This window comes from Furipterus horrens, unplaced genomic scaffold (assembly GCF_987537825.1).
Source record: "Furipterus horrens unplaced genomic scaffold, mFurHor1.1.pri manual_scaffold_5, whole genome shotgun sequence".
Taxonomy (NCBI): Eukaryota; Metazoa; Chordata; class Mammalia; order Chiroptera; family Furipteridae; genus Furipterus; species Furipterus horrens.
The window spans coordinates 116,498,478-116,524,881 of NW_028327175.1; the positions used below are offsets into that span (position 1 = coordinate 116,498,478).

At 42.4% G+C, this 26,404-nt stretch overlaps 2 pseudogenes across 1 annotated transcript; one reads left to right on the top strand and one right to left on the bottom strand.

Annotated features, from left to right (window-relative positions):
* Positions 1-5,874: 5,874 nt before the first annotated feature.
* On the bottom strand, positions 5,875-14,521 carry LOC150009369 (zinc finger protein 75D-like; annotated as a pseudogene). The gene is made up of 5 exons (XR_016511160.1): positions 14,123-14,521; positions 12,556-12,745; positions 11,492-11,583; positions 10,857-10,983; positions 5,875-6,867 (listed from the first exon to the last, which is right to left on the bottom strand). The product of XR_016511160.1 is annotated as a zinc finger protein 75D-like (transcript).
* A 2,516-nt stretch (positions 14,522-17,037) lies between these two features.
* Positions 17,038-24,875, top strand: LOC150009370 (zinc finger and SCAN domain-containing protein 32-like; annotated as a pseudogene).
* Positions 24,876-26,404: the final 1,529 nt, after the last annotated feature.

A 26,404-nucleotide genomic window follows, 5' to 3' on the forward strand; every position in this document is an offset into this window, starting at 1 on the left:
CAGATGCATGCGCAAGGCACAAGTCCGAAGTCTGAAAAAAGGTGCAGGTCCCAGAACTGCTATGCAAAAGGACTGCCTTCCACACTCGCTTCCGCCTTCCTTTCATTGACAGCACTCCTTGCCAAACAGGGAATAGCATCCACGAATGGTCACTGAGACCAAAACTGCTGTTGAGAGTGATCAGCCCTAGATCTGGGCATTTGTTAATATATCCTATTATTTTATTGGTGTTCTGCTTGCCGAATGCTTCCACTTCTGTTACTTGGATGGGTCCTCAGAACATTCCTAGTTGGGCTTACACTGAGTTACAGGTGCAACAATAATGAAAGAAATGTAATGCTTGTGTGCTTATCAAAGTTCTAAACACATACATACTAATTCATCTTCACAAGTCTTATGAAGTCAATATTATCATTTTCATCCTCCAGACAAGGAACCTGAGACAAAATTTAAGTGTCTAATGTCAGAAGCGAGACTAAAACTCATTACTAACCCAATGTTTTATCCCTAATTCTTAGTAATATTGCATAGGTGCCACAAAAACATTCTCACTTAAAAATAGTCTCGCCATCTTTTACCTCAAAAACTACACTCCCTGTGAGAGGAAATTATTAGTGTATAGATCTTTTTGGACCTTAATCTGTAATTTTGCCCATTTACTGTATCTTAAAGTTTTTGTTTCAATATAGTGACCTCATCTTTAAAAACAAAACAAAACAAACAACAACAACAAAAACTGCTCTGCCCTGGCTGGGTGGCTCAGTTGGCTGGAGTGTCCTCCAGTACACCAGAAGGTTGCGAGTTCAATTCCTGGTCTGGGCACATATCTAGGTTGTGTGTTTGATCCCTGATCTGGCATGTACAGTAGGCACAATATTTCTCTCATATCGATGTTGCTCTCTTTTTCTTTCTCTCTCTCAAATCAATAAATATACAATGACATCTGTCCAGCCATGTAATATGAAAAATAGAGACATTTACTGAAGAAGATACAAGACACAAGAAACACTGCATATAGGACAATGATGCCTCAGTCCCTTTCAAAGTAGGCACCATGGGACCTCACACAGTTCTCCCAATTGCCATCAGCTGCCCTGTTGTATTTTCCTGAAACTCATCAACAGTCTGAAATTTCTTCCCTTTCAAAGGTGATTTTAGTTTTGGAAAAAGCCAGAAGTAACAGGATGCCAAATCTGGGTTGCAGGGGGGCTGAGTCACCTGGATGTTTTGATGTTTTGCCAAAAAACGCTGCACAAGATGTGATGCATGAGCAGGCATGTTGTTGTGAGGAAGCTGCCAATCACCAGTTGCCCATAGCATGGTCGTTTTTGTCGTATTGCCTCTCTCAACTGCCGAAGAACTATTCCTTATTATTTGGGCTGGAGGAGCATACTCATGATGGACAACACCTTCGCAATCAAAAAATACAGTTAACATGGTCTTGATCTTGCTGTGACTTTGCCACATTTTCTTTGGGAATGGAGAGCCAGGCAACTTCCATTGGGATGACTGGGCCTTCATTTCCAGATCATAGCTGGAGACCCATGATTCATCTCTGGTTATGACCTTCTTGAGGAAACCTAATTCATTGGTAGCAGTTTGAATCAAGTCATTAGCAACTGCAGCACGGTGTTGCTTCTGCTCTGGTAGCAGAAGCCACAGAATAAATTTTGCCACGACACGTTTCATGCCAAGATCCTGCATCACATTCTCAGACACAGTAGTATTTGGAATCCCCAGATCAGCTTCTACTCATAGTTCTCACACTGTCAGTTGGCAATCTTTGTTGACTGCAGCCCATACATGTTCAACATTCTTAGATGTTCTGCTTATTGCAGGTCTTCCAGAATGTGGATCACTTTCAACAGATTCTCGGCCATCTTTGAAGCATTTGTGCCACACTTTTATTTGCGCTGCACTCATTGCATCATCCCTGAAAGCCTTCTGAATCATCTGGATGGTTTCTGTGGAGCAATGTTCAAGCTTAATAAAAAATTTGATGAATATTCATTTTTGTACTCAGTCATTTTGATGTGATGGCAACACCGTACACATGCTCACTCAACAGCGTCTACTGCCCCCACTGACTAGTACAGTGAAGCTATCATTGTTCACACATGCGCATTCCAGTCCACTCTCCTTGGCTGCCAGGTTACACCAATGCATGCAAATTGCACTCATAAAGATAACAATGGGTGGACTTTTTCCGGACAGACCTCATATTCTCAGGTGAGGATTTTTAAAAATGTATTTATTTAATGCTGTATTAGGGCATTTATTATAACATATTCAATCATTTCCTTTTAATTTTTTCCATTCTCACCTGAGAACATTTTTTCATTGCTTTCAGAGAAGAAAGGAGCAAAAGGAACATTGATGTGATGACAGAGAAACATTAGTTACCTTCTGTACACTCCTGGACCAGGGTTTGAACCAGCAACCTTTTGGCAACAGGACAATGCTCCAACCAAGTTATACCGGCCAGGGCATCATTTCCCTTTTTATATGACAAGCACTTTCCTTAATTTTCATGTGTGTTACTCTAGATTGCAATATTCTGGATATATATTCAAGGGGCAGCTAATGGATTAGGGTGTGCAGTATGAGGAAAAGAACAGTGGAATTTTCTATATGGTCTCTCTGCCTTTATTTTGCCCCCTTTCACCCCTCAATAATTTTTTAATGTAGTTTTTAATTGTTGTTCTATTATAGTTGTCCCATTTTCCCCTATTGCTCTCCCCTGCCCTGCCCACCCCCTCCCCTCTCCCACAGTCAATCCCTACCCTGTTGTCTATGTCCTCAATAATTTCTGAACACTCTTTGTTGCACAATGAAGGCAAATTAGTCCATCAGGATATACAGAGGGAGGTGAAATGTGAAATAGACTGATACACCTCTGTAGATTATATATTCCATTTTTGATTAAGTATAACACTGAGCAATTTAATCTAAGCATACCCATATAGATTATCTACTTTGATCCTTACAACTCACCTGGCGGCTATTATATTAATTTTACAGATGGTTAAACAGTATTAGAGAGACTCACTGACTACCATAGATGCAGGGTACAACAAAATGCTCATGTGTCTTGATCCTAATGTCACAAACTTTCTAGGTTATCTTGCTGCCTCCCTATTCAAAGGGCAAGGCAACTAGATGGCTATATTGACAGGAGAGAGAGTTAGCTAAGTCTGATTGTGAAAAGCAAGGGCTTCTCAGTAGCCCTAGTCATGTGTCTCCTCAGCCACCTAGAAACTTCTTCAGTGTACCCTTAAGTTCTTTGTTCCTCAGGCTGTAGGTGGGAGTGCAGCATGGATTTGACTATAAGAACAGGATAAGTCTAAGGAAGTTGGTCTGATTAAGACAGTAGCTGTTCTTAGGCTACATTTAGAGAGAGGTGACTGTGCTAAGTAGTCCACCACCACCTGGAGATTTCAGGTTCCAGATCCTTTGCTTCTCTCTGCCCTTAGCCGTACAGTTCCTTGTCTAGCTTTGACCATGTAGGCACAGGTGACTAAGGTCAAGCCCACAGACCAGGAAGATGACTGTGGTCAGTAAGACCTTGAATTTTTTGAAACAGACCAGGTTATGCTGCAGAAACACACAGCACCAACATCTCTGTGTTTAAACACAAAGTTTACTCATTCCTACAAAGCCCATTATGGGTCTTGGGACACTTCAGAACAACTGTTCTGCCAAATGGGGGACACAGCATTCCAGACTGGTTGGATTTCATGGCTCCTCTCTCTGTATGTGCTTCCATGGTTGAGGCTGGGAGAGAGCATGACAGAGTCTTGCATGAACAATTACTTCAGACCAGAAGTGAGAATTCTCCTCACAACCCGTTGACCAAAACGACCTGATGACCCTGTCTAACTGCAAGGAGCAGAACACAACTATTCTCCTTTTAACCGTTTGCCAGAATACAAGCTGCATAAGGGTATGCATTTTTTTTCTCTTTTGTTTACTCTTACTGTATCCTTCATTGAGAACAGGAATGCCTGGGCATGTATTAGGCCTTCATCAAATTAAATGAATGAATACTGCCAGGAAAAATCCACATGCATCTTGGGAGAAGAGACAGAGTCCCAGGAGTCTAAGGCTGAGGCTGTTGCGCAAGAGCTATGCAGACAAGAGATACTAGAGATTCACAGCTGGCCTTTATCAAATCAACATAAGCCTCACCATCAGGGCTCAGCTCCTATCAGGAGCTGCAAGAGCCACAAATACAGCTGCTCCTTAAATGTACTCAGTCTGCCCAACATATTTGGGAAGCAGGGGAAAGGAAAAGAAATGCACACTGATTGAGTGGCAAGGCTGGTAGTACTTTTCTTTATTTCATAGGAAAAATGGAGACTTAAAGAGTGTTTCAGTAACCAGTCAAGAAACAGGAATGTTTCATAAGCTAGAAATAGATAGAATACAATGTCACCTATGTTGGCTCTGCAGAGATAACACAAAATCCTGGTAATCCTGCCTTCAGGACTGACTGAAGAAGCTAAGTAACAGCAAACAGATTCACTAGCTTTGGGGCCTTGAACAAGTCTCTGAATATTTGAGCCTTAACTTCTTCATTTATGAAATAATAGATTTGGAAGAGATAATTTAACCGTTTTCCTGATACTACCTAAAAGCTCTAATAGGAACAAATCTGAGTCAAAGGAAAGGTACATAAAAGGTGAATTATTAGAAAACCCACAGCCTGGAGATGATCAGCAGTCTATCAAACTCATCTCCCAAAGCTCCTGCTAAATACTGGCTGGAGAAAACAGACACTGGTCAACTAGGCCTGCTTAATAGTTTATTATGTAGGACAACCGACATGGATGTGGATTTGCCCACTCTTACTCAACATTCAGCATCAGTCTCCAAACATTTCTTTTTGGAAACCTGGTCTTAGGCTGACTGAATTCTTCAGTCACTATGCCCTGTGAATCACAGAATCCTGCCTGCAGCGCAGTCCAATTCCCAAACATAACTCTTTCCTTATTCTTAAAAACAAACAAAAGCCAGCCCTGGCTGGGTGGCTCAGTTGGTTGGAGAGTGGTCTGGTACACCAAAAGGTCACAGGTTTAATTCCCAGTCAGGACACATACTTAGGTTGCAGGTTCAATCCCCAGTTGGGGCATCTACAGAAAAGAATCCATCGATGTTTCTCTCTCTCCTTGTCCCCTTTCCTTTTAAAATCAATAAACATATCCTTGAATGAGGACTTGTTTTTTAGAGCCAAATTAATAAGGAAACAAACAAAACCCTGAGAAGCTGATCTTAAATTCTAATTTTCTTTTGGGCCTCAGGAAAGTGCTAACTTTTATGACTGTTTTATCCTATTGGTTTTGTGAGGGGAGGAAACAGTTTATTTTGTTATTGCAAAAAAATTCTGCTTTCCATTTAATACATATTCCATAGCTAAAAATTCCATCCTGTTTCCATATGATCTCATTAGAAATGTTTTCCTTTTTCAGACACCACCAATGAGAGGTATGAGATATAATTAGTTATCTGGTAGATTCCCTACTGAAGTAAATATTATTTCATTACAGAAAAATTGTGCTAATAGGATTCAAGAGCTAAAGTATAATAGCTAGAAAGTTTAAGAAGGAACTCACATGATATCCAATGGCAGGAGAGAGGAAGAAGATCCAAATTGGTTCTTGGAAAACTTTACATTAGACTTCATTTCTATCTTGTGAGACTATTGAAATCGATAATCCTACTACCCTGAAGTAATGGTATGCAATAAAACAAGGATGTTATTGCTTTTGTTTTGAAATGTCATGTTACAAATGTTTCTATCATATGTGTTTAAGAGTGGCTGAGAAGATCAATGCAAAATCAACAATATTTACCTCAGTGACCACAGAAGACTGATTGATTCATACCTTCATATGCTTTATGAAGCTGAATTTGCTACATTGCCAGGTACAATCTCCGCCCCCCCCAAAATTTTTCCCTTATTCACAATGTTCTTTGAACACCTTTTAAAGCTAAGGAACTCCCTGAAGGTATAAGTAAAAACAGTAAATAACACAACTACTAATGCATCCTCTGCAGAGTCCAACTAGAAATGTTTGGGGAAATGTTTATATCCCCAAATTTTCTGATGAAAAATTTTTCATACTTCATAAATTTTCATTTTTTCATAAACTTTAGGGTCAAACTCCACTTGGTAAAATTCTTCAGACTGATGACACTGGACAAGCTTCCCTTCACCAATGAAGTTTCTGGTGTCTAAGGTTTGACTGCTTGCTGAAAAATTCTCATGCATAGGCTACAGGTGTGTTCTCCGGTGTTTAATAAGGTGGGAGTTCTGACTAAATTTTTTTCCACATTCATGACACGTAAAGGGCTTCTCTCCAGTGTGAGTTCTTTGGTGTGTGTGGAGATTTGAAGTTTGACCGAAGCTCTTCCCACACCATGAACAATTATATGGTTTTAATCCTTGGTGTGATGTGAAGTGCTTATTAAGATCTGAACTCCATCTAAACCTCTTATCACACTGTGGGCATTTATATGGTTTCTCTTCAGTGTGAATTCTTTGGTGCTTAATAAGGTCAGAGCTAACTCTGAAGCTTTTCCCGCATTCTTGGCATTTAAAAGACTTATCTCCTCCACGTTCTTTCTTGTGACGGTCCATAAGTTTCAGCAGCTCTTGTCTCCAGGTTAAAAGTTTCTCTCTTTCCTTCACTGAAAAATCTTGGTGCCATTTACCCATCCTGTGCATATCACCATGACTTTCTTTGATTGTTGTTTTCTGAGGAACTTTCACTCTGTCCATTTTTGAAACTATGTCTCCTGATGTTTGCATTTTTAAGTCAGGAAGGCATATAGATTGATTTTCAATGTCATTTTTGACCTTTAATCCTGTTGAAATAATCATAAAAATCAACTAGAGCAAGAAAACCTCAGGAATAGAGACAAAAATTCAATGACAACTCGACTTTAAAATATACACAGAATCTTAAAATGTTAAGTCCTTGCAAAGGTTGCTATTAAGGCACATTTCTCCTCTTCCTATTAAGGCACAGGTGTATATACCTGTGGGCAGCACTTCAGGACTGTCCTTGAAGTCTGTGGATCCTTGAGCCCATGGCTCTCTAGAAAGACCAATTTAGCTTTGGGGTGCAAAAAATGGCTGTGAAATGAAAAAACTGAGGTGAAGGACTGCTAACTTAACAATGTCCACTAATTATAGACTACTTCAGGAATAGCAAGAAACACTTTTATAGTTTGTTACTGCAAACGGTTAACTGGGTAGGTTTACACTATATTGCATTTGTAAGTGGATATCAAAGTGGAGACTCAGAAATAAACCTAGCTTGCACTGGCCAGGGGGCGGTCAGTTGGTTGAGCATTGTCCCATGCACCAGGGGGTTGTGAGTTTGATCCCCAGTCAGACCATATGCCTGGATTGTGGGTTCAATCCCTGGTCGGGGTGAATGTGAGAAATGACCAATTGATGTTTCTCTCTCTCTCTCTCCCTTCCTCTCTCTCTAAAAATCAATAAACATATCCTCAGGTGACAGGAAAAGCTTGATTGATGAAAAGGACATAGGGCATGAGAATCTTGTGCATATTCCCCATCTTCTGCCACCAATAACCCCACACTTGACCAAAATTCCAGAAGCTATAGGGAATACAAGCTGTTCCTATTAACTCTTTAGGACTCACCCTGAATAAGACCTCATGAGGAGAGCCAATGTGAAGGGTCAATAGGTTGGGAATCATATGCATAAGTGATTCCTGTCATAATTATGCTAACTTTTTATGTAGCAGCTGAGCACACCAGACACTAGACTAGTAAGTATTTGTACCACTCTTACAGCTCACTGCTTCACATTCCATTGGATGAAACAGACCAGAATCAGTTAGTGGACTTTTTGTTACTAAAAATTATCAAATATGGGAAGTATTCATCATTCAGTCTTTCAACATGTGTACTGAGTGTCTATGGTGTGCCAGACACTCTATGAACTAGGGATATAGTGATGTATAAGCCAAAGTTCCCTGATCTCAGAGAACTTATCTTCTAGTAGAACAGTGAGACAATCAAACATCAATAATCAAAAAAAAAAATGTCAAGAAGTGATAAATGTTTTAAGAGAAACTAAAGGAGGGTAAGAGAGCATTTAAGATTCTGCTTCTGGACTTCTGGCTAAGATGGAGGCCTAGACTGACACACTCCATCTCCCTCCACAACTGAGAAGGAATACAACTACCACAAAACCAGGAATAACCAGAAGTTCCAGAAAATAAATGGAAGTCCAACATATGAAGTTATAAACAGGTGGTGCTCATCCAGATGGGTAGGAGGGGCGAAGCTGGGGCAGAGAGGTCAAGCTGTAATGGTGGCAGCAGCAGCAGTGGCGACAGCAGTGGGACGGCGGTAAGCATAGACACCCGCATTTAAGGGGAGGTGAGAAGCACCTGGGGAGCACCCCTGGCTGCAGACCAGACCAGTTAGCTTGTGATTCAAACGCTGGGGAGGGCAGACCCCATTGCCTTGGACTCTGAGGCCCAGAGGGGGTGGGGACGGAAGATGAGGCTCCTAGTTTCTCAGCAGAGAGTGAATGGCAGGAATCCATCATGGACCCCGCCCCCACAGAAAACGCCATGGCATGGTGAGAAGGGTTGCACAGTTGTGACGAGTGCAAGGGGCTCCATCCCCTATAGCGTAGGAGGAGTGACAGCCCTGCCCAGGCAGCAAAGGTAAACACAAAACTGTCAGGATGGCACAGATCACGTTAGAGATCCCAATCACACAGCTGACCAGACAGCAAATATCTAATCTAATGAAGCAGCAGATAGGAAATTTTTCTGAGGCACAGTTCAGAGCTTTGGTTATAAAAATGCTTACAGACCTAACAGCAGATTTTAAACAAGATGGGGAAGGAATGAAGGCTAGTCCTGCTGAAATAAACAAAAACACATACGAAACTAATGATGAGGGAAAGAAAACCAGGGATCAAATCAACAAATCGGAACATAGGGAGGCATAAACAGTCAACCAGTGCATAAAGAGGAAATGAAAAGTGAGGAAAATGAAGAGAGGCTCAGAAACCTATGGGACAGCTATAAGCGGGCCAACATCCGAATTATAAGGTTGCCCGAAGGTGAAGAAGAAGAACTAGATACTGAAAAATTATGTGAAAAAATAATGAAGCAGAACTTCCCTAACTTGGGGAAGAAAATAGACTTACAGGTCGAGGAATCACAGAGAATTCCAAAAAAACTGGACTCAGGGAGAACCACACCAAGACACATTATAATCAAAATGTCAAAAATTAAGGATAAAGAGAGAATCTTAAAAGCAGCAAGAGAGAAGAGAATTATGTACAAAGGGGTCCCAATAAGACTGTCAGCTGATTTCTCAAAAGAAACTCTGCAGGCAAGAAGGGACTGGCAAGAAATATTCAAAGGAATGAAAAGTAAAAACCTACAACCACGATTACTTTATCCAGCGAAGCTGTCATTCAGAATAGAAGGGCAGAGAAAGTGCTTCCAGGAAAAAGTAAAACTGAAGGAGTTCTTCAGATCCAAACCATTGTTATATGAAATGTTAAAGGGACTTGTTTAGGAGAAAGAGGATCAAAACTGTGAACATTAAAATGAAAACTGTATCACAACAACCAACAACAGAAGCTAGGGAGCTGAAACAAAGGCAAACTAAGTAGGCAACAAGAATGGGAAAAGAATTATAGGTATGGGGAACATTTTGACCAGGTCAGAGGGGAGGGGGAAGGGGGAAAAGGGAGGGAGATGGTACAGGAATTAAGAAGCATAGTAGGAGGGAGTGGACTAGACAGGAAGATGTTGAGAAGAACTATGTGTACAACCAATGGGCATGGACTAAGTGGGTGCGGGGACAACTGGAGGGAGGGGCGTCACTGGATGGAGGGGAGCAAAGGGAAAAGAAATTGGAACAACTGTAACAGCAAAATCAATACAGCATATTTTTAAAAATAGTGAAAAAAAAAAGCTTCTGCTTCCGTGAAGCTATTTGAGATAAGCTGTGTGGAAGGCCTCCTTGAGAAAGTGCTATTTGAGCAGACTTTCAAGTGAGTTTTGCCATGTGGCAGAAAAGTATGCCAGGTAGAGGGATGCAGAAAATAGAAATGAGCATGGCAAGTTCAAAAACCAGCAGTAAGACTGCTGTGGCTAAAGAGAACTGAGGCCCTAGCATCAGAATTTGAGGGCAAAGAGGTAATAGAGACCAGATCTAGAGGGTTCTAGGAGGCTTGGTAAAGAGGTTTGATTTTATTCTGAATGGAGAAGTCATCACAAGGTTTTGAAATATGGAAATCTCATGATCTGGTCAGGTTTTAAAAGACTGGCTGCTGCATGAAAACAAACTATGGGAGTGCAAGACTGATGGCAGGAAGGGCCAGTTAGAAAGCTACTGAAGTAGACCTGGTTAGAAATGGCTTAGACCCAGATATTAACAGTGCAAGAGGATGAGACATGCTTGGACTCAGACTATCCTGTGAATATAGAATCCAAAGGACTAGTGATGCATTAGTAGTGGGATATGATGGCACGAACAGAGTAAACGATGACTGTATTTTTCTTGCTGAGCAACTGGGTGAATAAAGGTGACTTTTACTGAGAAAGATATGAGAGCAGTAAGTTTGTGGGGGAAGAGGGAAAAGAGATTAAGAATTGTATGCAGTCTAAGGAATGTGTACTTGCAAAAAGCTCCCAAGTGATATGTATTCACCTTTCCCCTACCCATACCATCGAGTTGAAAACCAAAGAGCTGCTAGAACAAAGTCTCTCACCGGGGTGCATTCCCAGTAAGTAAAAAACATGACAGATTAGTCAATTCTACACAAAGAGAAGCGGAGAACATTTACCTAAAGAGATGACAGTCTCATAGTTTTCCTGCATTACATCACTGTAGAGGGCCTTCTGAGTGGAATCCAGTAATTCCCATTCTTCCTGGGAAAAATACACGGCCACTTCTTCAAATGTCAACAAGCTCTAAGGAAGAGAATGGGCTTCATTCAGTTAAGTACTGGTCACTCCAGAAGCAGCCCTAACATCTGGCTCATGAACTGCACGGCAGGCCAAAGGATTAACAGCACATTTAAAAATATATTTTATTGATTGATTGATTTTAGAAAGAGAGAGAGGAGAAAGAGAATGAGAGAAACATTGATTTGTTGTTTTACTTAGTTATGCATTCACGGCTGCCTCTTGTATGTGCCCTGACTGGGACCAAACCCGTAACCTTGGTGTACTGGAATGATGGTCTAACCAACTGAATTACTTGGCCAAAGCCCAGAACATGTTTGTTTTGTTTTGTTTTTGTTTTGTTTTAATTGAGAAGGCAGAAAGGAAAGTGGCAAGGAATCAGCAAACAGCCTGGGAGGTGTCCAGTTCCCCAGGGAGAACATCTGGGCTAACATGCCTCTGAGCACCTGCTGGGTAGTGTGAGTCACGGGCAACAGGGAAAGGCAGCCCTAAGCAGCTTGAAAGCACAGCTCACCTGGGACTCAGGCAAGATGAGCTCAGGCGCCACTGTCCAATCTTTGGTGTTTGTCTGCTCAGGAAAGTCTAGGATCTGGTGAGCAGGCACAGCTATGGATAGAAAAGAGCCAAAAGAAATTTCTCTCACTTTTGCCCTGGCCAGGTAGTTCAGTTGTTAACAGTATCATCTGATACGCTAAGGTTGTGGGTTTTGTTTCTGGTCAGGGCACATACAAGAATCAGCCAATGAATGCATAAATAAGTGGAAAAACAACTCAATGTCTCTCTCTCTCTAAAAATCAATACATAAAATTTAAAAGAAAAAAAATTTATTTCACTTGTATGCACATCCTGAGCTCACTTCTAAAATGTAGATCTTGATTCTTTTAGTAGATGGGTGACCTTTATAAGTGTGTGTGGTGCCCGTAAGTGGCCTTATCATTGTTATTAAGAATTGAGTATCTATCAACCCCCAAAACAGGTTCCCCAGTTTTCATGAGAAAAAATTAACAAAACAAAAACCTTTCTCATTTTCCTTTCATGACATAAATAGTTCTGAGTTAAGAAAAATTTAACAGATTTGAAAATGAAATATGGACTCCAGTGTAGAGTAGATGTATTGTTTATCATTTATTATTCTTTCCCGATACATGATTTTAGAGAGAGGAAGGGAGACAGGAGAGAGAGAGAGAGAGAAAGAAACACTGATTTGTTGTTCCACTTATTTATCTATTCATTGGTTGCTTCTGTATGTGCCCTGACCGGGGATCAAACCCACAATTTTGGCAGAACAGGACGATGCTCTAACCAACTGAGCTACCCAGCCAGGAGTCCTTTCCACTTTTCTGAGGAACAATGTTCATGGTGTTATTTCCAGAGCTCCCTGATTTGGATATTTCTGTAGCTTAGGCCAACTCTCACCTTCACCCACAGCTGGCCTATTCTAAGGCCATCTCTGTAGCGGGAGAGGGCTGCATTTGCATATCCACAGGGCCAGGCATCCAGAAAATGCTCACAATGTTCTGGCTGAACAAATTACTATCATACTTCCCAGCAGAAAGAAATTATCATGAAGCTCCTTACCCCTCTCACACACAGGCTCAGTTTCTTTATGAGTATTCCTGCTCAGTTGTAGATCCTGATATGCATTCCAAAATTCTTCATCCTGGGACCTGCCCACTGGCTGGGCCTCTGCTGGTTTCAGTTTGAAGCCCAGGGTCTCTGCTGTTTCTCCCAAGAGCACTGCCTCCTTTCCCAGCACATGGACTGCAACCTAGAAATAATTCCCATCCTTGTTACCAGAACTTTAGGCTTGGAGGCTTGTGGTAATAGGAGGAAAAAGCATAAGATCCAGACGGTGGGAAGTGTGAGACACTAAAGGAAATGACAAAAAGACTTGAGATAATAGGCCACCAATTCTCCACAAAGAACTATCCACAAAATTTCGGATAAAAAGAAAAAAGATGTTGCTACTGTCAACCCTTCAACACAGCAGCCCCCACCCCTCTGAAGAGAGCCCAGCTTAGACTACTATGAGGGTTGTGCAGGCCTCCTAGTCTTGCTGTCTTGACGGTCTTTCTCTCTTCACTTAGACCCCTGCTGCAGTGATTTCTTGTCTTATACTTATCTCAAAAGATTAAAAAACTTAATTCTCCTATCAACCAGATCCTCTTCATGGTCAGGGAAGGCTTTTACAGAGAATGTGGATAAAATGGAAAAGAAAGGGGGAGAAAATATTCTGGTGCCAACCTCCCTCCAGATGACTTTGACTCTTTAACATATGTCCTGCCCTGTATTCTACAGAGTATGCCTAAAGCCAGTTGATATGCTGCCACCTGCCCAAGGGCATCCCATGGATTCCCACTCACTAGCAGAGCCAAAGACCAACCACTATGGGAGGGCAGTGGAGGTTCTTGACTATGGTGTGGAGGACACTATCCCTCAGCATCCTTCTTCTCTCAGCCACTCTGCTGGAAATTCCAAATCTTTCTCTTTTCTTTCTCCTCGTTCTCTTCTCTTTCCTTTGTTTCTAAGTGTACTCCATTTTTTGATCTCCTGCTCACTCTCCAACTTCTTTTTTTTAAATAAAATTTTTAAAGATTTTATTTATTTATTTTTAGAGAGAGGGGAAGGGAGGGAAAAAAAGAGGAGAGAAACAACGATGTGCAAGAGATACATCAATTGGTCGCGTCTTGCACCTCCCCAACTGGGGAACTGGCCTGCAACCCAGGCATGTGCCCTGACTGGGAATTGAACCTGTGACCTTTCAGTTCCCAGGCCAGCACTCAATCTACTGGGCCACACCAGTCAGGGCTCTCCAACTCCTTGTTGCCCTTTATTTGTTTCTAAGAATTTAAGACCCATCTCACAGGTCAAGCCAGACTAGGCTTATTACCCTCAATACACACTGCTCTAAAGAGGGGAAAAAACAACTCTTACTCTAAGGCCACATAAGTCTCTACCAGGGTCTCTGGAATCTGAGGAACAATTATTGCTGTGTGCCTGTGGTTTCTTATTCTGCCTTAAGAGACCTAAAGAAACAACAGATTATTGACCTACATCATCTTATTTCTCAATTAAATTCCCCCACACCCTATACATCCACCTTCATCCTATTTCATTGTTATGTATCAGGAAATTTTCTTCTCACCCCATTTCTCATTTGAGCAGATTTACTCTGCAAGTGGTCTACCAAGGCTGCAGCCTCCTCAGTGCTCTGCAGCTGTTGTGCTTCTTTATCCAGGATTCATCAACCCTGGGCATAATGATCAGGAATTGCTCTAGTACTAGCAGTTCCAAGATCTGCTCTTTTGAGAACTCTGGCCTCAGTATAATTCTTGAAGTTGGGCAGCAGCCTCATGGGGCCCACCTGCTTCATGATAGTGCAAGCTCTGGAAGTGCTGACAAAAGCTCTCCAGTTGAGACTGACCATTTGTGCACTATACTTCTTACTCTGAGTGGAGCTCTCTGTCACAGGTCCCTTAGTCTTCCATAGAGCCCTAACCTAAGGGCCCTAATACTCAGCCACTTTCAGACCTACCGTCATCATACTGCTCTGGAACAGTCTGCTTCTCTGTGGGACATACCACCAGTACTAACTTTGAGAACTGAGGCCCAGTCTGGTCTGGAACAAAAATCGTCTTCTTCCTAAGTCTCTGAGGGCAGAAAAAGAATGCAGGTCAATAAGAAAGTCACATGAACTTTACTACTTGCTACTTATTATGAGGAAATGAAGAAAAAACATACTGCCTTGCCTTCCCTTTAACAGTCAACTAACTGCCAGGCCCTTTCTCTCCTTTTATTCAATTTAACTACATACTGTTCACTGAAGATAAATACCAAGTGATGACAGCTCTGCTTAAAAAAAAAATCACAAAAGGTTAGTGGGTGAGCTCTGGCCAGGTAGCTCAGTTAGTGTCCTCCCAATACACCAAGGTTGCAGGTTCAATCCCTGGTTAAGGCACATACAAGAGTCAACTGATAATACATAAATGACTACAACAACACATCAATGTTTCTCTAAATCTCTCTCCCTTCCTCTTAAAAAACAAAAAACACCTTGTGGATAAGAAGTTGGCACCCCCCTGGCTCCAAAGATTTTGGGGATTATGCAGAGTTCATTGATGTATGTCCTATCTCAACTTCCCCATTTCAAAAGAAGATTAGCAGAACATTCTTTTTCTTACATTTTAACTATCACCCTAGTCTTCTGCTTTTAGTAAGGGTACAACTTCTATGACCCTTAATCCTCTTGTGATGATGGAAGCCTTCACTTTGTGAAACATCTGAGACTCTCCTTTTCATGTAAAAATACTGGCTGGAGAACTGAAACGGTGAGAACATAGTAGAAGGAAAGTAATTAGGGAAGAAGTAGCCTTTTCTTCTCAGAAGGAATCCTTCAATTAAGTAACTAGATGCTCAACATTCTTCTTTGGTACTTCTTTGAAAGGCGTATAAGGGTAACTACCTAGGAGATTTCTTGAACTAGGAAAAATTACAGCCGACCTTTCTCTACAAAATGTCCAAATATCAAATCATAAAACGGGGAGAATGGCAGTTGGTGATGATTAAGGTGACCCTTCTGCTGACTTTACGTTTCAAGGGTTTTTTAGACTTTTGAGCCTCACTCTCCTTGAGGTGATGCAGCAGAACCGGCACCGAGATTCTGTCCAGGATGCCACGGTATTCACAAGTGGCCGGCTCCTGCTGCCCACCCTGGCTCAGGAGGCCCGGGGCCTTTTGAATCTGACGCTGAACTGCGGTTCTCTGGCGGTTAACAACAGCCCAGAAAAAGAAAAAATAACACACGCCAGTAGAGGCGGGAACATGGGCATTTCTGAAGAACAACCGTGAGCCCAGGTGCTATCAGTTCAAAGGGCAGAAAGACCGGCCTCCGGAGCCTGAGGGCCGGCCACGCCCCAGTCTGGCTGTGTGGAGTCTCGCTTCCAACGGCCTGGCCGCGGCCGCGAGCAACGTAGGGCAGCTCACCGGGGCTCCGCAGCCACAACCGAAGGGGAACCGATCCTAGTTTACCTCGGACACCTTGGTTTCTAATAGGCCATACCCTCAACGGCTACTCTCCACAGCTTGATGCTCTGGCATCCATCCGAAAACACCGAGCAAGCTTATGAGCAAAGGGTCGGGGCGCAGGTCTACAAAACCGTCTCGTCGCAGGAGGCCGTTACGACGTAGCGTCTGGGGCCCTCGCTGCTACTGGAAGCGAAAGTTGAGCACTTCCGGCCAAGCCAGGTGCAGCTGCTCTGAGTCCGCAAGCGCCAACACTCAGGGACTTGCCGGAGGTAATCCTCCTCCAGCCCCAGTTCAGCCTGGCGGCATAAGAGTTAATGCCACCGAGTCTCCCAGCCGTGCCTAGAGCGGCTTCCTGGCTGCTTGGCAACGGATGTCACCCTCTCGTGGTGAGCCTAAAGCGTCAGTCGTTTATGTGGAGCGCTCTGAAGGAATGAGCTGGGATCTGACAGAGACTGACCTGGGGAGCCAGACGGTGGAAGAAGGACATTTTGAGGGGACGTTTGTGCTGAGACATAAGAGAGGAGCTGGTTGTACCTACAGCTGAGAGGAAAGCACTGCAGCCCCAGGGCACAGCACACTCCAGGAGCATCAGGTGGGGAGGACTTTGCATGTTTGATAAAGAAGGGAGGGTTTGTAGCTAGAGCTTCGGAATCAAGGAGAAAAATGGTGTGAGAGAGGAAGGCGGGGGCCACCTCATGCAGTGCCTTTCAGGATGTTAAGAGGAGTTTGGATTTTATTCTCTGTGCAGTGGGAAACCACTGAAGAGTGTTAACAGGAATAGACATGATCTTACATTTTTAAAACATCTACTGGACAAAGAAAAGTGACACTCAAACCGATAAGAAATGATTAGCAGCAAAAGAGAAATGTGGTAAGCAGGTTAAAAAAACTTTCAGGAGGGGCTAGAGACACAGATTGTCAGAGCTAAGGAATATTTATCACCTGGGAAATTGTGGCTGGAGACATAAACAGTAAGAGATAACCCAGAGTGTGAGGGGCACCCATCATGGAATACTTATCACCTGGAAATTATGCATGGCCAGTGAGTTAAGGAAACTTATTCATGAACTAATTGCTACCCTTAGTTGATTTAGTCAGTCACGTTGGATTGTAACTCCGGAGCATCCAGTAGAGAAAAATGGAGAGAGGAAGGGAAGGGGGAGAGAAGGGGGAGTTTCTTTTCTTTTTTTCTTGTGTTAGGATAAAAAGTGGCCGGCTTTAAGCCTTGGTGCGCACCCTTTGTTAGGCTGCACCCGCACTTGCAAATTCGTGAATAAACAAATGCCTCGTTTACTGCTTAAGTCCTGTATCCTAGTGTTTTTCATTGTGAGCTTTACTTCTAACACATGTAGAGAGAGAATGGATTAAAGGATCCAGCAGGTGGGGCAAGATTTCAAATTAGTTAATAGCACATTAATAGGGCGGAGATCCTTTGTGTGTTTGATTACTTAAGAATCAGTTGTATTAACATGAACATGTTTACCCTGACAATTCTGCGTAGGAGTTTTTCATGTACAGTAGTCCCTCTCTATATCATGGTTCACTTATCACGACCTCACTGTATTGCGGGATTTAAAATAAATATTATATTTAATTATTTATCACGGATTTTTTGCTATATCGTGGGGTTTTGCGGTACTGTATACATATGTTGTTAATTACGTATGTTTAAGAGTGTAGAATATGTTTAAGAACATTAGTGTTTATAAAAGTGTGGAAAAGGTTAATAAGGGAGTGGGAAAGGTTAATAAGGGACTGGGAATGGTTTATAAGTATGTGGGAAGGGTTTATAAAGCCTTATATATAAATACTAAAGTAAATGTAGGTTTCTTACTTCGTGGATTTTCACCTATCGTGGGGGGGTGGGTTCTATAGCATAATATCCGCGATAAGTGAGGGAATACTGTATTTAAGACATCAACCCCCGCCCCATCCAGCTTAATCACTTTCAGAATACATTTCTATTATTTTTGCCTTTACTATGAAACTGTTTTTACTTGTCTCAATTTTTTAGGAAAAAAATCTTAATTAAAAATTATCTTAATTTAGGTGAAATTCACATAGCAAAATTAGCCATTTTCAAGCAAACAATTTAGTGGCTTTAAGTACAATTACATTGCTCCAAAACATTGTCATATCTCCAAAGTAAATCCTGTATCTATTAAACAGCTGCTCCTTGTTCTCGATGGCTTTGTCTATTCTGGACATTTCAAAGCATCAGAATCGTAAAATACTGGGTTGGCCAAAAAGTTCATTTGTTTTTTTTCAAAAGATGGCTCTCCTAGTGCTTAGTTGTCTTTAACTTGGTTCAAAACAAGTTTGTTAGGTTGTATTGTGACAGCTGACATAGATCAATGGAACAGAATAAAGAGCCCAGAAATAAACCCATGCCTATGTGGTCAAGTAATTTATGACAAAGGAGGCAAGAATATACAATGGGATAACAACAGTCTCTTCAATAAATGGTGTTGAAAGAACTGGATGGATATATGCAAAAAAATGAAACTAGACCACTTTCTTACACTATACACACGAGTAAACTCAAAATGGATTAAAGACTTAAATGTAAAACCCCAACCATAAAACGCCTAGAGGAAAACATAAGGAGTGAACTTTCTGACATTGCTTTTGTTAATATTTTTTTTTGGATATGTTTCCTCAGGTGAGGGAAACAAATAAAAAAATAAACAAATGGCACTACATCAATCTAAAAAGTTTTTGCAGAGTAAAGGAAACCAATAAAACGAAAAGACAACCTATTGATTGGGTGAAGATATTCACCAACAATACATCTGATAAGGGAATAATATCCAACCCATAGAGGGTGGGGCAAAAGAAGGTTTACAGCTGTAAGTACACAAGACAATTTATTCTTGTATTATTATTTATTGTATTATTTATTTGTGTCATGTAAAACTACTTTTGCCAAAATGCACATACAATGAAATATTGCTCAGGCATAAAAAAGAATTAAATCTTACTATTTTTTAAAAAGATTTATTTAGTTATTTGGTTATTTATTTATTTATTTATTTATTTATTTATTTATAGAGGGGAAGGGAGGGAGAGAGGGAGAGAAACATCAGTGTGTGGTTGCCTCTCGTGTGCTCCCAACTGGAGACCTGGCCTGCAACCCAGGTATGTGCCCTGATGGGAAATAGAACAGGTGATCTTTTGGTTCACAGGCCAGCTCTCAGTTCACTGAGCCACATAAGCCAGGGTGAAATCTTACCATTTTTGACATCATGGATGGACCTAGAGGGTATTATGCTACGAGAAATAAGTCAAACAAAGAAGACAAATACCATATGATTTCACTTACATGTGCAAGCTAAACAACAAATGAACAAACAAACAAACTCATAGATACAGAGAACATACTGATGGTTGCCAAGTGGGAGGAGGTTTGAGAGGCTAGGTGAATAAAGATGAAGGGGTAAAGAAGTACAAAATTGGCTATTACAAAATAGTAACAGAGATGTAAAGTACATCATAAGGAATATAGTCAATAATATTGTAATAATGATTTAGTATGGTACCAGGTGGGCAGTATATTTACTGGGGGATCAATTCATAAGTTACATAAATGTTTAACCACTATGCTGTATATCTGAAACTAATATAATAATGAATGTCAACTGTGATTGAAAAATAAATAAGTTAAAAAAAAAAGATGCAGCTAAAGAAAAATTCAGGCATGAGATGAAGATGGCTCAGAGGAGAGTGGACTAGAAGGGGTGATGATAGAGGTTGTGTGCCCTTCAGAGCACCACCACCAGATGTAATCAGAATGTGCTTGCTGGGCCAGCTCTAGCCAAATGAGCCCTCACTAACTAGCTGAGATGGGGACCCCTTATGAGGGATGCTGGGACTCAGCTGGGTGCAGACATGTGTGCGGAGGGATCTGGTATCACCAGCCAGCCTGAACTGCTCTTTTCAGATATTAACTGCTTATTCTAACCTTGGGATAGTAACTGATGTAGTTTCTTGCTTCTACAAGGATGACAGATAACAGATGGAGATGGGTAGAAGAGATGGTACTCAGACAACAGAAGTGGGTGGGAGTAGACAGAAGTCTATAACCAGCTCTTCTCTGAATCTTTGCTTCCTTCCAAGACTTGCTTGCTCACTATGTCCTCTTATGTGGCCACACCCACTCAAGGAGTCCCACCAGTCTGGAGACACGAAAGCACTGCCCTCAAGGAAAATGAGTGGGATTCAGGATGATTAAAGAAATAAAAAGGGCAGATTTGGTAAATACACTACAATCCTTCTCTGTTGGAGAGGATGGTTTGTCTACTGTGTGATGGTAGCCAGTTGTGACACAGTTTGAAAAACTTGTATGTTGGGCTGCTAAAAACCTGCATTGAGGTGTCCAGTCCTTTCTGATCTGACCCCTGTGTTCTTTGTCCCATGGTGCAGGTATGCACTGAGGTGATGAGACCAAGACACTCCTGGCCATGCTCAGTAATTCTGTTTCCTAACTCCAGAGCCATCAGCAGAACACTCAGATCTACAGGCTGTGAGGGAATAAATCCAGGAGCAGGGTTTTCTGGGGACCCTAGAGCAGTGTCACACCAAGTTCAAAAGCCTACAGCCACGTTAACTGCAGTGAGGAGAGGTCGTGTGCCTAAGCTGTGTATCTTTCATGAGGGAATGGATGCCCTTTCAAGCTCCTCTGCACCTCCTGTGGCAAGGGATGCTGTTTCTTGCCAAGAGGGAAGTGACATGGAATCTGGAGAGCTGAGTCAGCAGAACAGGGAGTCCATAGAGGCTGGAGAAGGTACCACTGTGGATGGTATAGCCAGGGATGAAAAGGACTTCAGGGTTCCCAGCCAGGAAGTTAGGCAAGCTGACCTTCCAGTCCTGTTTCCAAACAGACCTGTAAGACTTTTGGCTCTGATGGTCAAAGGATGGAAAGTACACTTAGGGTTGTTTCCGCTCCTGGCCTTATCTTCTTCTTGATGAATGACCATATACAGGTCAGAGAACTTCGCTTTTCATGTAGTTTAAGGATTATTTCCCTTGCATTTTAGAGCCCCGATTTTGCATTTGCTGGTCTCTCTCAGAGTCCATATCATTTTTCTCATGGAGTTTCACTTCTTTTGCTTCCTTAGATTGCCCAGTTAGGCCAGCCCAGACTTTCTCCACTTCCTTCCTTTCATAACCCAAGTCCGCGCTTGCCAGAGACTCAGGAACTTGCTTTATTCTTGTTTCAGCTGCTCAAACTTGGGGTGGCCTTTTATGACTCAGCTCCCATAAGCTAAGCCAGTCAAGTATTGAGAGTACACCTGTAGATGGATTGAAAGTTGACACAGAACTTAATTCTTTGCTTCAGTTTTGTCATTGTGTCAGAACATCCAAAAAGTTACAGAATAAGAGAAAAATAGGGAAGTGTATGGTATATTTACCAGTGACCACAAGTCTAGAGCTAAAAAGTACTACAATTGAAAACAAAAATTAGGCTTTTCATTAGCAGAAGACTGAGGCACATGAAGAATTCCAATTAGGTATTTCTTCGTTTTTTTGTTTTGCTTTTTTTCTTTTTTTTAAAGTATATTTTATTGATTATGTTGTTATAGTAGTTCTATTTTTTCCCCCTTTGCTCCCCTCTGCACAGTACCCCCCTTCCTCCCAGCAACCCCACCCCCCTTAGTTCATGTCCACGAGTCGTGCATATAAGTTCTTTGGCTTCACCCTTTCCTATATTATTCTTAACTTCCCCCTGTCTATTTTGTACCAACCCATTATGTTTCTTAGTCCCTGCACCATTTCCTAATTTCTCCCCCTCTCCCCTTCCCAGCTGATAACCCTCCAAATGATCCCCATACCTATGATTCTGTTTCTATTCTGGTTTGCTTAGTTGGATTTTGTTTTTATTTTTTAGTTTCAGTTGTTGATAGTTGTGAGTTTGTTGTCATTTTAGTGCTCATAGTTTTGATCTTCTTTTTCTTAAGTAGGTCCCTTTGACATTTCATATAATAATGGCTTGGTGATGATGAACTCCTTTAGCTTTACCTTCTCTGGGAAGCATTTCATCTTCCCTTCCATTCCAAATGATAGCCTTGCTGGATAGACTAGTCCTGGTTACAGGTTGCCATTCATCACTGTGAATACTGCTTGCCAGTCCCTTCCTACCTGCAAAGTGTCCTCTGAGAAATCAGCTGATAGTCCTATAGGCACTTCTCTGTAGGCAACTCTCTGCCTCTCTCTTGCTGCCCCCAGGGCTCTGTCTTTATCTTTCACCTTTGGCATCTCAATCATGATGCATCCTGGTGTGGTCCCCTCTGGGTCCAGCTTGCCTGGGACCCTCCGTGCTTCCTGGACCTGTATGTCCATCTCCTTAACAAAATTTGGGGAGTTTTCCTCATTTTTTTCAATTCTTGCTTCCTCATTTTACACAGTTGACTGTTTTTTTCTTCCTTATGTTCCAAATCATTGATTTGACGCTGGTTTCCTTCCCTTCACCATTGGTTTTGTGTGGATTTCCTTAGTTTCACTTAGCATAGCCTTCAATTCTTCTCTTATGCGTTTGCCATACTCAAGCATATCTGTCAAGCCTGTGAGCATCTTTATCACTAGTGTTTTGAATTCTGCATCTGTTAGGTTGTCTATCTCCTCATCTGTTAGATTGGCTATCTCCTCATTGCTTAGTTCTCCCACTGGAACCTTGATCCATTCCCCCTTTTGGGCTATACTTCTGTGTCTCCTCATTCTGACAGGCACCTGTGTTTGTTTCCTTCCACGCCCCAGGTAGAGCTGTCACTCCTGTTACGTTTAAGGGGCAGAGCCTTAGGGATTCGTCAGTACAGGGCAACCTGTTTCACCACGTTGTGGCGCTGTATGTGTGGAAGGGGTCAGAGAGGGAACAATACTGCCTGCCCATCACTTGCCCCTTTTCCAGGCACCTCTCTCACTTCCGCACCAGACTGGCGCCCCTCTAGCTGCTGCCCAGGCCGTCATTCCCAGAGTGGGTGGGTCTGCGGACATTCTAGGACCATGGGGGCCCTTTAAACAAGTGGACTCTGCTGAGAGACTGGCAGTTTCTCCCCCCCCCACCCCCCACTGGTCTGCACAGTCAGAAGCAAGGAGGCTTGATTTTCTCCAGTGCTAGGACTGTGAGCTGCTAGGTCTGGTGAGGAGCTGGGATCCCTCCCCAGGTGTCCCTCCTGACTTTAAAACGTGTGACTGTGCTTTCTGCTGGCCTGCCACTGCCACTGCTCCTGCTGCCACCACACCTCATCCTGTACACCCTGGCTCCGCCCCTCCTACCTGTCTGGATGAGTATTTCTTCTTTATATCTTTGTTTGCTGGACTTCCATGCAGTTTGATTTTCTGGAACTTCTGGTTGTTTCTAGTTTTGAGGTAGTTGTATTCCTTCTTAGTTGTGGAGGGAGATGCAGTGTGTCTGTCTACGCCTCCATCTTGGCTGGAAGTATTTCTTCTTTATGGTAGTTTAACTGTAACTCTCCTCATCCCATTTCCTTCCTTCTCCAGAGTCCAATGTTATTTTATTCTTTCAGGTTTTGAGATGAAGAAGGGTGTTCAAAAAGAAACCTGAAATGGGATGGTTCAGAAGAAGTAGAAATGAAAATGGCTTCACGGAGGAAGTCTAGCAGAGAATTTTTTGGCACTCTGAGCTGAAAGCAGGCTGGGAAGGTGAGCCAGCATCAAGAAAGCAACATAGACATTGTCCAGGGGAGAGTGAGGAGACAGCCCCATCCCAGGAGAGGATGAGTCACCAGAGACTTTGACTGAGGAGAAGCCCTGGACACATCTCTTTGTGTGGGAGAAAATGCTCTCAGAGTTCTCCTTCCTCTTATTACCAGCAAGTCCCTGAACTCGAAAAGGCTTCTAAATATCATGAATGTGGGAAAAGCTTTAGCTGAGGTTCTTACCTTGTTCGGCATCAGAGAATCCACACAGCAGAGAAGGCTCACAAGTGCAGTAAATGTGAACAAGGACTCAGGGGGTGCTCCAACCTCACTGCCCACCTGAGAACTCACACAGGGGAGAGACCATACCAGTGTGGGGAATGTGGGAAAAGCTTCAACCAGACCTCCAGTCTTGTTGTCCACCAGAGGACCCTCACTAGGGAGAAAGAAGCCTTATCAGTGCACTGTCTGTGGGAAGAGATTCAACAACAGTTCCCAGTTTAGCACTCACCAGCGAGTCCACACTGGGGAAAAGCCATACAAGTGCCTTCAGAGTGAGAAAAGCTCCACCATTGGGATACACATTAAAGTGATTCATCAGAAGAAGGAATAGATGTTCTGAGTTTGTAGAAAACCAGACACAGCCAACTCTCCTTAGGTCAGCATGTTTTTCTTAGAGCTTCCTTCTGCTGTGGAGAGTTCTACTAGCCAGTCCCTAGCTTAGTAGTAAACTTCTCGACCACTGGATCTCAAGAACCATGGCCAGGAATAGAAATCAGCCTATGGAAGTAGAACCTACTTTCTATTTCTGCCTGGAACTTCACAGTCCTGTCTCACTGTGGATTTCCATTTTGCTTTGTAGGGGAAAAGGCTATAATATCCGTAATTCCTGCCAGGAAACTAGAGTATCCTTGTTCTGGACAAAAAATACATGCCTATTGGCCTGAGAACTGTTTCTGGGCCACATCAGAGAAGTAATTCTCCCCCCGCCCCCTTCTGGGGAGCACATCTAGAATTTTAACAGCCTGGATCTATTCTAAAGCAATAATTGACCTTTAGGCATTTACTCTTATATACTACTGCTACCTTCAGGCAGATCACTACTCTGCAATGAAGTCCCCACCAAAAAGGGAACAAAGAAAAGGAAGGATAGGTCAAGCCATTTGGTAATATTAAATCCAAGTGCCCCAATCTTTTTTTTCCCCTCATTTTTAGAGAAGGGAAGGGAGGAAGAGAGGGAGAGAAACATCAATGTGTGGTTGCCTCTTACGCACCCCCTACTGGGGACTGGCCTGTAACCCAGGCATGTGCCCTGACGTGGAACTGGCAACCCTCTGGTTCTTAGGCAGGTGCTCAATCTGCTGAGTCACACCAGCCAGGGTGAGATCCAATCTTATGGCAAGTGTAATATCTAGGTTAATTTTGTAGGATTTTTCACTTTATCATCAATTCAACCCACTTTCTGGTTTCTTCTCTCTTACTGAGTTTTTAATAGTTTATAAGCTCTACTATTTATGATGAAAGGCATTTCTCTCTCCACCTCCCTGGTCATTGGTTGTAGTTTCCTCAATTAGAAACTTTATACTCATATTGAAGCCTGCTTCAGGGTAGTAAGACATACAGAGACAGAATAAAGGGCAGGAAATGGGAAAGGAGGAATAGATTTGGTTGGAAAAGGTTTGCGCTGTCACCAAGAATGGAGATCATAGCTGTAAGAAAAATGCAGGGACTGCGTGAGGCCTGACTGCAGATGAAAAGAAGGCTGGGTATAAAGGGCGGTAGAACCAAAATTAAAATTTACCAATTTAAAACAAGGCATAAATATTTTAGCTGTTGTGAAATACCCATGTATATAAAGTGGCAGAAGGTTGGTACATTGTCCATGGTCCTTGACCTGTGCACATGAGCTATTAGTATCTGGCTAAGCCATGGTGAAAAGTAGAGCAACATGGTCTTGGCCTTTCTGAGAACTTAAATATGAGCAAAGAAGAATGCATATCCTACTTCAAAGTGAAAAAAAATGTTTATTTTCAAAATTTGGGGGAAGGATAAGCAAAGCAGGACAAAAGAATATACTTCAGTGTTTCCCTATTTTGAGTCTTGCTGGGGCCACCCCATTTTTCTCTGTGTTAGGTAGATGTTAGAAAATACAGAAGGAGGGGTGAGAATAAGCCCATTGTTCTTAAGGGAAAAAAAGCCCAAAATACCTCTGACTGCCTGCCTCTCGTCGGGTAGCTGTTTCACAACAGATGACCAGATGTTGTCTGGAGCAAAAGATGAGGGCCCCTACCCATGCCTATGTTTAGGCGGTCACATCCTCTGTGGGAAAGCATCCATCATTAGCCCCACTCTTGTCTGCCAATCAATATGTAACTCCCACCTCCTAACATACCACCCTTCACCCCACTCCACAAATCATATATAAGTCCTCAGGGCAAGGAACCTGATGCCTATGCCTCTCTTGCCACCTTAGCAAGGCCCATTCTCTTCCTTGAGAACACATTACTAATAAATTCTGCTTGCATACTAATTGACTTGCTGATCTGTAAATATATAGTGTGTTGGCAAGAAGAACCAAGTTGCTGACAACTGCATAGTCTCCTTGAGCATGGCCCTTATGACAAACTATGCAGGCCAATTGCCAGAGCCACATACTTACTTCTGGCTACACAGAGGCAAAAATTAACATCTTGCAAAATCCTGGGCAAAGGCAAAGAGTTGGGCTTGAATGTGACGTGTTTGGGACA